Source organism: Stomoxys calcitrans, chromosome 3 (assembly GCF_963082655.1).
Source record: "Stomoxys calcitrans chromosome 3, idStoCalc2.1, whole genome shotgun sequence".
Taxonomy (NCBI): domain Eukaryota; kingdom Metazoa; phylum Arthropoda; class Insecta; order Diptera; family Muscidae; genus Stomoxys; species Stomoxys calcitrans.
The window spans coordinates 76,118,757-76,130,432 of NC_081554.1; the positions used below are offsets into that span (position 1 = coordinate 76,118,757).

At 39.5% G+C, this 11,676-nt stretch overlaps 1 protein-coding gene across 6 annotated transcripts in view; it reads right to left on the reverse strand.

Moving 5' to 3' along the window:
* The window catches only part of LOC106089789 (sal-like protein 3), a 109,168-nt gene extending 101,430 nt beyond the window's left edge, over positions 1-7,738 (reverse strand). For 2 of the 6 annotated variants that reach the window (XM_013255778.2, XM_013255775.2), the window contains exons 1-2: positions 6,286-6,980; positions 6,016-6,209 (exon numbers count right to left, since the gene is read on the reverse strand). The gene's annotated coding sequence lies outside the window, so the exon portion shown is untranslated. Of the gene's footprint in view, positions 1-6,015; positions 6,210-6,285; positions 6,981-7,140; positions 7,372-7,489 lie in introns of those variants that run through there. The other 4 variants (XM_013255777.2, XM_059365318.1, XM_059365319.1 and 1 more) reach the window with 4 other exon arrangements.
* Positions 7,739-11,676: the final 3,938 nt, after the last annotated feature.

Genomic DNA, 11,676 nt, shown 5'->3' on the forward strand with positions numbered 1-11,676 from the left:
TGAGCTTCTAGATGTGGCAATTCGTATACGTTTTGACTTTGCACAAGGTGTTTTGTTATGACTTCCAACAACTGCGCCAAATATGGTTCAAACCGGTCCATCTGTGATCTTGACTTCTTGAGCGTCTATAGGGCGCAATTATTATCCGATTTGGCTGACATTTTGTATACCGGCTTCTCCCATGACCTCCAAACATGGTCTGAATCGGTCTATAGCCTGATATTTAAGTCGATACAGATACAGCTGCCATACAGACCGATATGCCGATCAAGGGTCTGAAGCTCATAACAGCTTTATTTATTACCCGATTTTGTTAAAATTTGAAATAGTGAATTGCTTTAAGCCTCCCAACATCCGACCCAAATATGAATCAGATCAGACTATATAGATATAGCTGTCATATAGACCGTTCTTCCAATATAGGGTCTTAATCCCATAAAAAGCTGATTTATTGTCGGAAAATGTTACTTGTATATGAGTTCTCCGGTCCTATGATCGAGACCAGCCCTATTAAGATATAACAATGGATATAGTAGTGGAGTTATAATTAAATAGGTTGATTTGTCCAGATTTGGTTATAGGTGCCATATAGAACGATCTCTCAATTTGAAATATTGGTTCTATAAAAAGATCATTTATTGAAATATGACGCAGTGACTTATTTCAGGCTTTTCGACAACCGTGTCCTAAATGATTTAGATCGGATTTTATTTGCCTATAGCTGCCAAAAAGACCTCTATTTTGTTCTACAAAATTGAACAGTGATATATATTTATTAGACCTCTCAATGTCCGTGCCGAATTTGGGCGCACAAGTTATTAAATTTTCACCGGTTTGTGACGAAAGGGGGTTTACATATATACTCGAGGTGGTGGGTATCCAAAGTTCGGCCCGGCCAAACTTAATGCCTTTCTACTTGTTTTTATTAAATTTCATTTATTTTAATAGATCAAAGGTTTGTGTCTAACGTCCGTCTGTCTATCGAAAGCACGCTAACTTTCAAAGGAGTTAAGCTAGTCGCATGAAAGTTTGTACAAATACTTTTTGTTAGTGTAGATCGGTTTGATTGTAAATGGTCCTTATGGGTCCATGTTTTGATATAGATGCCGTATAAACCGATCTTGAGCCTCTAGAGGGCGAAATTCTCGTCCGATTTGACTGAAATTTTGCACTTAGTATTTTGGTATCACTTCCAACAACTGCGTTAAGTATGATTCAAATCGGTTCATAATCTGGTATAGCTATCATATAAGCTGATCTTAGATCTTGACTTTGTGAGCCAATAGTGCGCGAAATTCTCATCCGATTTGGCTGAAATTTTGCATGAGGTGTTTTGTTATGACTTTCAATAACTATGCAAAGTATAGCGCAAATCGGCATATAACCTGATATAGCTGCCATATAAACCGATCTGGGATCTTGACATCTTGAGCCTCTAGAGGGCGCCAATGTCATCCGATTTGGCAGAAATTTGGTATAACGGCTTCTCTCATGACCTTCAACATGCGTGTCCAACATTGTCTGAATTGAACTATAGCCTGATACAGTTCCAATATAAACCGATCTCCCAATTATGCTTCTTGAGCCCCTATAGAGCGCAATTCTTATCCGAATGAACTGAAATATTACACAATGAATTCTACATTGTTCAGCATTCATTTATGGTCCAAATCGGACTATTACTTTATAAAGCTCCAATAGCTTAGCAGTTCTTATTCAATATTCTTTGTTTGCCTAAAAAGAGATACCGCGCATAGAACTCGACAATAGAACTCGACGATCCATGGTGGAGGGAATATAAGATTCAGCCCGGCCGAACTCTTACTTGTTTATTTTATTTTATTTGGTTTTATATTATTATATATTATTTATGTTTATTTTACTTTCCTCCTAACAACCCCATCATAAATTAGAAAGCAGGCATTTACAGCAATCAACAGACTTTTGAGCAGCTCACCTGCTGGACTAAAATTGTTAACATTTTGCTAAAACAGCAGAAATGCTGCTTTAATAGCAGCAAATTCAACTACTGCATGTAACACGAAATATACATTCATAAAAGTTTTTCTAGGTGTAAGTATTATTGCATGGTTTGTGGGCCACTCAGGGAAATGTTCCGCTTCAAATTCTTTGGAATATGACCATTAACAATAAATAGTTGCAATTACGATAAGGCGAAAGTTTTTCGATAATCTGAGAGACAGACTTCAGGACGCCGAAGTGTTGAGCCAAAAATAGTATAAACACCAATCCGAATAATGTGGAAGTTGGTCTTATAAGCAGGGATACAAGGTACCCCCAGTAATACCAGCGCAAAATACCTAGATGTTTTGCTAGGCATAAAATTCAAAATTTTATACTTGCTAAAGTCATTACAACCGCATTGTGGAGGATACCATCTGAAGAACTAAATATATTGCAACACTTAATGGCTCTTGACATTGTGGCTAGGCAACGAACTGCTCCCGCCACCATGAGGATAAAGGATCTTTCTTTTTATACCCTCCACCATAAGATGGGGGGTATACTAATTTCGTCATTCTGTTTGTAACTACTCGAAATATTCGTCTGAGACCCCATAAAGTATATATATTCTTGATCGTCGTGACATTTTATGTCGATCTAGTCATGTCCGTCCGTCCGTCCGTCCGTCCGTCTGTCTGTCGAAAGCACGCTAACTTCCGAAGGAGTAAAGCTAGCCGCTTGAAATTTTGCACAAATACTTCTTATTAGTGTAGGTCGGTTGGTATTGTAAATGGGCCATATCGGTAAATGTTTTGATATAGCTGCCATATAAACCGATCTTGGGTCTTAATTTCTTGAGCCTCTAGAGTGCGCAATTCTTATCCGATTGAAATGAAATTGTGCACAACGTGTTTTGTTATTATATCCAACAACTGTGCCAAGTATGGTTCAAATCGGTTCATAACCTGATATAGCTGCCATATAAACCGATCTTGGGTCTTGACTTCTTGAGCCTCTAGTGTGCGCAATTCTTATCCGATTGTAATGGAATTTCGCACGACGTGTTTTGTTATGATACCCAACAACTGTGCCAAGTATGGTTTAAATCGGTCCATAACCTGATATAGCTGCCATATAAACCGATCTTGGGTCTTGACTTCTTGAGCCTCTAGAGTGCGCAATTCTTATCCGATTGGAATGAATTTTTGGCACCAAGTATTTCGTTATGAAATCCAACAACTGTGCCAAGTATGGTTGAAATCGGTCAATAACCTGATATAGCTGTCATATAAACAGATCTGGGGATTTGACTTCTTGAGCTTCTAGAGGGCGCAATTCCTATCCGATTTGGCTGAAATTTTGCATGACGTATTTTATTTTTACTTTCAAAAACTGTGTCAAATAAGGTTCAAATCGGTTAATAACCTGATATAGCTGCCATATCAACCGATCTGGGATCTTGACTTCTTGACCCCTAGAAGTCGCAATTATTATCCGATATGCCTGAAATTTTGTACGACGGATCCTCTCATGACCATCAACAAACGTGTTTATTATGGTCTGAATCGGTCTATAGCCCGATACAGATCCCATATAAATCGTTCTCTCTATTTTACTTCGTGAGTTCCAATGGTCGCAATTCTTATACGAATTGGCTGAAATTTTACACAGGTCTCCAACATAAATATAATTTAATTGTGGTCCGAACCGGACTATATCTTGATATCGTTTTAATAGCAGAGCAAATCTTTTCTTATATCCTTTTTTGCCTAAGAAGAGATGCCGGGAAAAGAACTCGACAAATGCGATCCATGGTGGAGGGTATATAAGATTCGGCCCGGCCGAACTTAGCACGCTTTTACTTGTTGTGTTATACTTAATTCAATGGCTGATGTTCCAAGTCGCGTGGATTACATATTGTATGAGCTGCTGTTTGAAAACAAGTAAAAAGGCGTTAAGTTCTGCCGGGCCGAACTTTGGATACCCACCACCTCGGGTGTATATGTAAACCCCCTTTCGCCACAATCTAGTGAAAGTTGGATAACTTATGCACCCAAATTCGGCACGGACATTGAGTGGTCCAATAAATATAAGTAACTGTTGGATTTTGTATTTCAAATTTCAGCGAAATCGGATAAAAAATAAAGCTTTTATGGGCTTCAGACCCTTTATCGGCTGATCTCTCTGTATGGAAGCTATATCTAAATATTGTCCGATACAAACCATATTTGGGACGGACGTTGGGAGACCTAAAACTACCACCTGTTTCAAATTTCAACGAAATCGGGTAATAAATAGAGCTTTTATGGGCTTCGGACCCTAAATGGACAGATCAGTCAATATCGCAGCTATATCTGAATATAGTCCGATCTGAACTATATTTGGGTCCTATGTTGGGAGGCGTAAAACTACCCACTGTTTCAAATTTCAACGAAATCGGTTAAAAAATAACGCTTTTATTGGCTTCAAAACCTTTATCTAGAGATCGGTCTATATGGCAGCCATATCTAAATATAGTCCGATCTGTATCATATTTGGGTCGGATGTTGAGAGACTTAAAACTACGAACATTTCCATATTTCAGCGAAATCGGATATAAAACAAAGCTTTAATGGCCTTCAGACCCCTTATCGGGAAATCGGTCTATATGGCAGCTATATCTAAATATAGTCCGATCGGAACCATATTTGGATAAGATGTCGGGAGGCTTAAAATAATTCACTGTTGAAAATTTCAGGCAATAAATAAATACCCTTTATGGGTATTAGACCCTTTATGGGTATTAGATCCTATATCGGAAAGTGGGTCTATATGGCAGCTATATCCAAATATGGTCCGATTTGGCCCGTTCTAGAATTTTACCAGCTTGCATCAGAAAGACGTATTTGTGCCAAATTTCGGCTCAATTTTTGAAGGCTCTGGAGTGATTACAACAGACGTACGAACAGACGGGCGGACACACGGACACCGTTAAATCGTCTTAGAATTTTACGACGATCCGAAATATTTATACTTTGTAGGGTCGGAAATTGATATTTCGATGTGTTGCAAACGGAATGACTAAATGAATATACTCCCTATCCTACGGTGTTGGGTATAAAAAGGTATTATACCAGCATTCCTGGTAGAACCGATTGGAACTACACTATCTCTGGTAAAAGAAGATCTCTACACGGATGTTTCCAGACTACAAGACCAGGCGGGCTTTGGGAGGACTGGTCATATGGAGGACTGGTCATATGGAGGACTGGTCATATGGAGGGCTGGTCATATGGAGGACTGGTCATATGGAGGACTAAAGAAGGAGGACTGGTCATATGGAAAAGGTTACCCGACTACGGTAGTGTGTATGAAGTGGAGATATTTGGTGGAAAAGTGGTGAAAAGAAGTATTTTTATAACGACGATTGCCATAAATTTCTTCTCCGAAAGCCAGGCAGCCATAAAACATTGGAAATGTATTTCTGAATTCAAAAACCGCACTCGACTATAGCAGACCTCTCAACGAGATGGCTGAATAATTCAAAATTCACCTGTCCTGGGTGCCGGCGCACTGATATATCGCAAGGAGTTGTAGAGCGAACGAGCTTGCTAGCCAAGGAACTACGTAACACATACCAAGGAAACTGAAATCAGTGGGTATGCCTCTGCGAGTAAACTATGTCTTCAGGATCAGGCCCGAAGGGCAATAAATGACGGATGGTCACAAATCATGTGACTCAATGAAGACTTGATGAGATGTTTCGGCTTGCTGTCGGTGGCTACTGATCGAAAAACAGGTTGATGCAATGAAAGTTTTAAGTAACGAATTCTGCAGAAGCTATGAGGATATCGAAGAAGATAAGTTCATAGAACATCTGCTATTCTATAGTCTCATCTACTCTCCACATCCATTGGTCTTGGATAAGAACTAATTCAAATCCTCCTACCTCCACCATTTCTGATGCGTTAACCTAATCGACTATTTACCTCGCGATTATTCGGCTCGCATATCTTCAAGGTATTTTAGTATGATTTTTGTATTTACAATAGGTCATTGTAACAAACTTACCTTAATCTTCGATTTTGGCTGCTAATCCATTAAAATGTATCACGAGGCATTGTCATTTAATTGGATGGTTGAAAACATTTATTTTATTTGCCGACGGCAATTGGCTTTTTTCAAAAAACTTGTTCAATTTTAGACTGTTAACGATTGTATTTAAAAATTTTTTTGATTTTTTTTAATAATTTTTGTAGCAGCAACTTCATGGGTGATGTAGAACAAAAAAAAAATATTAGCAATAAATGGGGACTTTAAGGGACCTTAATAAATTATTACATTTTAATAGCTGTTTAGCTTATGGGGGCTAGCAGTAACGGTGACGGCGACCGCAGCGACGATAGAATCGGCGAGGCAGGCCTAAGTTGATATACGAACGCACGCAATGCGGCTCACGCACCACATTCACACATTGCCGTTTGCAGCAAGTTGATGTCACTCACGTACGCGGTTTTTGTTTGGTCAGCGGCGGCTTTTCATTTTGTGAAAAAGATGATGAAAACTTTGTTAGGGCATCATGGGCATTTGGCACTACCAACCATATTTTATGAATTGCACTAATGATAATATTATACAATTTTGTTTTTTTTTTTCACTATATTTCAAAGATATCTGTTATAAGAGCTCATTAAACTTCCTTTTTGTCACTTTATTCGAAAATTTTTAATTTTAATTTATTTTTCAAACTTTTCTCTCAATCCTTTGGCTTTACGCTTGCAATAATTGTGTTGTTGGTCTTATGCATGGTTTCGTTACTAGCCATTCTACGTTGGTTCACACTTGTTTCCTTTATTGCTATTGGAAATGTTCTTTCATCGTTCGTTTTTTACACTTTCATGAGGTCCTTAGAAAATCCACTGGAGAGATGTTGTGTTAAGTTAACTCCTGCTGCACCAAAGCTCTACTGATATAACCTCTAAAATTTTTTTTATAACCTCTAGAAAGGTGTCTTGAAATTATGCTTGTTATAAACAACAACAAATTTCTTGTTATACATTTGTAAATAATGAGAAGAAAAAAAAAACAATTTTGTCAAAGATTAATGCAAAAAAATAAGACGTGCACTGGGCATTTGTTTGCTTTTGTTTTTATGAAGGGGTTTTTCGAAAAAATTGTTACGCTGTAGAGTTGTACAAAAATATCGACGACAACAACAATAATAACAACAAAATGTTTATAGCTCGCAAAAAATCCAGTCTTCGTCAGCCCCACAATTATAGCCGTTTTTCAATACCAGAGAATTTTAATACACTTTTGGTGTCGTAGTCAGTCAGCAGTCTCGACGAAGTCCTCCACCACGACGACGCTGGTGTTTGGTGTCGTAGTTGATGTTGAGTATTTTGAACGTCACATGAAATGACCGCCGCTGCCGCCTTCGCTGTCGTCGTCGTTGCCGTCATCGCCTGCAGCCAGTTATGTCCGTGTGTAATGTTGCAAGTTAAGTTTATGCCATACAACAAGAAGAAAGAAAAACAATTCACACTCTCTCTCAGACACACTCATACACAGGCAACAAAGGCGCGAAGAGTAATCCTAGTATGTTGTGCAGAAGAAGAAGAAGACGAAGAAGAGAATTCGCGTTTGGCTACAACTTTGAAGGCACACTTATAACGCTTTTGACATTGTTGCCGTTGTATGCTGTTGTACGCGGTACGGCATCATTGAATTATACTCGCAAAGATTTCTCCACATTATCGTTGTTGATAAAGTCTCGAGGAGAATTGCTATTGTTGTTGGCCAAATATTATTATTTTATCAAATGCCAATGACAACAACAGCAACAACAATAGCAAGTGTTAGTGGCAGCAAGCAGCAGCAGCAGCAAGCGAAAGAAGTCCTGGCGCAGAGTTATACACCAAGATTCGAACTAGAGCATAAAAGTTTTGGTGCTGCGCACCACTAACCATTGAGACATCCATCCCCAACATCTTTCGGCCATCCATTCACATTTGTGTGAGCCTCAATGTCCGTCGCTTCGCAACACAATTCGCTCGCTCGCATGCGATGTCCACAACAGACATTGGGGCAATGTTAACAACGAATGAGATACTCATAATAACAACAGCATCACAATTTTCTGGCTCCCGCGAAACCCCCCAACAACTCTCTCTCTCTTTCTATGTACGAATCTTGCTCTCTTTGGCAAATAACATTTGGTTGCCGTTTTTTTCTTGATTTGCCTTTTTTGTGTTAAGAGAGACAGAGAGAGAGAGAGAGAGTCAAAGCTACAGGGAGATAACTTTAACGCACTCCAAGCAGCTTACAAACACACACACACACACGCACTCACACTTGTATATACGTATATATGCTCAAGAGCCTTTTTCGCATTGCTCCCAAACAAAAATTTTCTTATTTATTCTGTTCTTTTCCGGCCGCTCTGTTATTATGTTCTTGTGTTTGCCTTGGTCCGTGTCTATGGCCAACAAAATGCCATAGAATTCAATTCACCTTTACGACGCGCGCGGCAGGCGCTATTGACCACTTCGCACACTCACTCGAGTTGTCGTCTCGTCGTCGGTCGTTCGTCGACACACACGCTATTCAAAAAGAGACCCCCAAACAACCACTTGGTCTCTGTTGTACTGCTGGCTGGAAGTTGCATACTAAAAGTTTATTCACAAAAATTTTACAACAGATTTTTTGCCTTTGCCGCATGCTGCTGCTGTTTCAGTTTCAGTTTCAGTTGCTGTTGCTGTGTTGCCCGTAGTCGTGGTGGTGGCCTCTGCCAGCCAACAACTCGTTTGGCGAGCGTATTCAAGTGATGTCGTTTTGTACGGCATACTACTACTACATATCTTAAGTTTTACATCCACCACAGATTCGCCATAGCCAAGATAGAGCCGGAGGAGTTTGCCTCTTCACGAAACGAGCCGAGTCGTGTATTGCCGTTGCAAGTGTTATTTGTGGCCGCACTTGTTTCGTTTGCTCTCCCCAAAAACTGAAGATGGCAAACAAAAGAGCAAAGGCAACAAAATTAAAACAAAAGGAATAGGGAATGTAATGAAAGGATTAAGGAATATTGATTTTAGCTTTTATTTCTCTTTTATTTCAGAAAATTAACAAAACTTATATGTCACTCTGTGTGTGTGTGTGTGAGTGTGACAATGTCTGAATTTGCTTTAAATCCTTGACATGATGTCCTGTCGGTCATCTCACCTTGCTCTCCCTCTCGAAATAGATTGTCTTTATTTGTCACATATGTCGTATGTGTAACAAGTTGTAATTGCAAATGTGTATTCCATTGCAATATGCGTAAGTTTGAGGTATACAAACCATAAACTGATCATATATTTATGGCTGTTCGAGGTATATAATGGACGAAACAAAAGGGTGTCCCATCTCAAAATACTAAAAACCAAGTAAAAGCGTGGGTAGGGTATATAAGATTAAAAATTTCAGGCAAATCGGATAATAATTGCGACCTCTAGAGGCTCAAGAAATCAAAATCCCAGATCGGTTTATATGGCAGCTATATCAGGTTATGAAACGATTTGAACCCTATTTGGCTCAGTTGTTGAAAGTCGTAATAAAATTCGTCATTCAAAACTTCAGTCAAATCGGATAGGAATTCCGTCCTCTGGAAACTCAAGAAGTCAAGTCCCCAGATCGGTTTATATGGCAGCTATATCAGGTTATGGACAGATTTAAACTATATTTGGCGCAGTTGTTGGATATCATAAGAAAAAACTTCGTGCAAAATTTCATTCAAATAGGATAAGAATTGCGCCCTCTAGTGGCTCAAGAAGTCAAGATTAAAGATCGGCTTATATGGCAGCTATATCAGGTCATCATCCGATTTGAACCATACTTGGCCCAGATGTTGGATATCATAACAAAACACGTCGTGCAAAATTTCACTCCAATCGGATAAGAATTGCGCCCTCTAGCGGCGCAAGAAGTCAAGACCCAAGATCAGTTTATATGGCAGCTGGCAGCTATATAAGGTTATGGACCGATTTGAACCATACTTGGCACAGTTGTTGGATATCATAACAAAACACGTCGTGCAAAATTTCTTTGCAATCGGATAAGAATTGTGCCCTCTAGCGGCTCAAGAAGTCAAAATCCCAGATCGGTTTATATGGCAGTTATATCGAAACGTGGACCGATATAGCCCATTTACAATACCAACCGACCTACACTAATAAGAAGTATTTGTGCAAAGTTTCAAGCGGCTAGCGTTACTTCTTCGAAAGTAAGCGTGCTTTCGACAGACAGACGGACGGACATAGCTAGTTCGACTTAAAATGTCATGACGATCAAAAATATATATACTTCATGGGGTCTTAGACGAATATTTCGAATATGGACCGACTTGGTCAATACACTTCCTCGGACCTTTACTGGTCCGATGGGCACAATAAGGGTAGCAAATGGAGGGTGTTGGAGACCTGAAAACGTATATGGTATTAAAATTTGGGTCCAAGTACCCCGCGAGAGCCCCCAACTCCAAAACTCCTCTAAACAGATATATTCAAAGTTCATGTCAATATGGGACTTAAATGAAAAGTAAAGGTCCAAATAATGGGAGGTCGCCCATGCCCAAATACCCCCTAAATTGGCATATTAGCCGACCATGGCGACCATGGCAAATGAAAGGTATTAGCTAGTAGATTACGAATATGACATTAAAATTTACGTTCACGTCTAGGTTGAGCTTTTCCTCCTAAAGATACGTCAAATGGGTTATTTGACCCATTATGACAACATGGGACACAACTGAAAGGTATTTGAGAGTAGAAAACGAATTTGATATCCAATTTTGGAGCCAAGTGTTTTTGGGTATGCCCTAAAGCACCCCCTAAACTTAACTTCATTTCCGTTGTGGGAACAAAGAACGAATTTGATATCTAATTTCAGTGCAAAGTGCCGGTGGCCTTCCCAACCCTAAAACACCCTCCAAACGGTTCATATTTACCGGCCATGGCAATATGGGGTTCAAATTAAAGGGATTTGGAAGTGTAGCACGAATTTAAAATCCATAATTGAGTCGAAATGTTTGAGGTGCCATCGCTCCCCTAATAAGAACATTATCCTAAGGAAGGACATTACCATCAGGAACCGAGAAGGGCCAAATTCTCACACATCAATCAGTGCTTTTCGATTCAAGTTTTAACTCAATGATAAGGGACCTTTTTTTTATAGCCGAATCCGAACTGCGTCCCGCAGTGCGGCATCTCTTTGCGGGAAATTTTTTAAATGACCATGCATGGCATTGTACCTTGCAAATGTCGCCAACATTAAAGGGGGGATATGCACCGCTTTGTCCGGTATTCTCGCCAGGATTCGTCATAGGCTACAATGGCACGGATTCGATATCCCCATTCAGGGCGAAGTGTTCTCACTCTAAAAATATATTAGAGAGTTAAAGAAGGGGCAGCAAAGCGGGCCCGGTTCGGCTAGTGAATATATATTTTGCTGGGTCTCACATCAATATATCGATGAGTTACAAAGAGAGTTTACATCCATCATAAGGTGGAGGTTGTAACAAATCATCATTCATCAAATCGGTAGCAAATTACACTTCTGTATACATATATATGTCCTCAACAATAAGGTAAGGTTATAGTGGAGGCCTAAAATCAGCGTAACAAAGAAATTTTTTGTCCTTTATGACACCTTAGTAGCGACAGACCAAAGTCTCTCTTGGGAATTGAACCCACAACC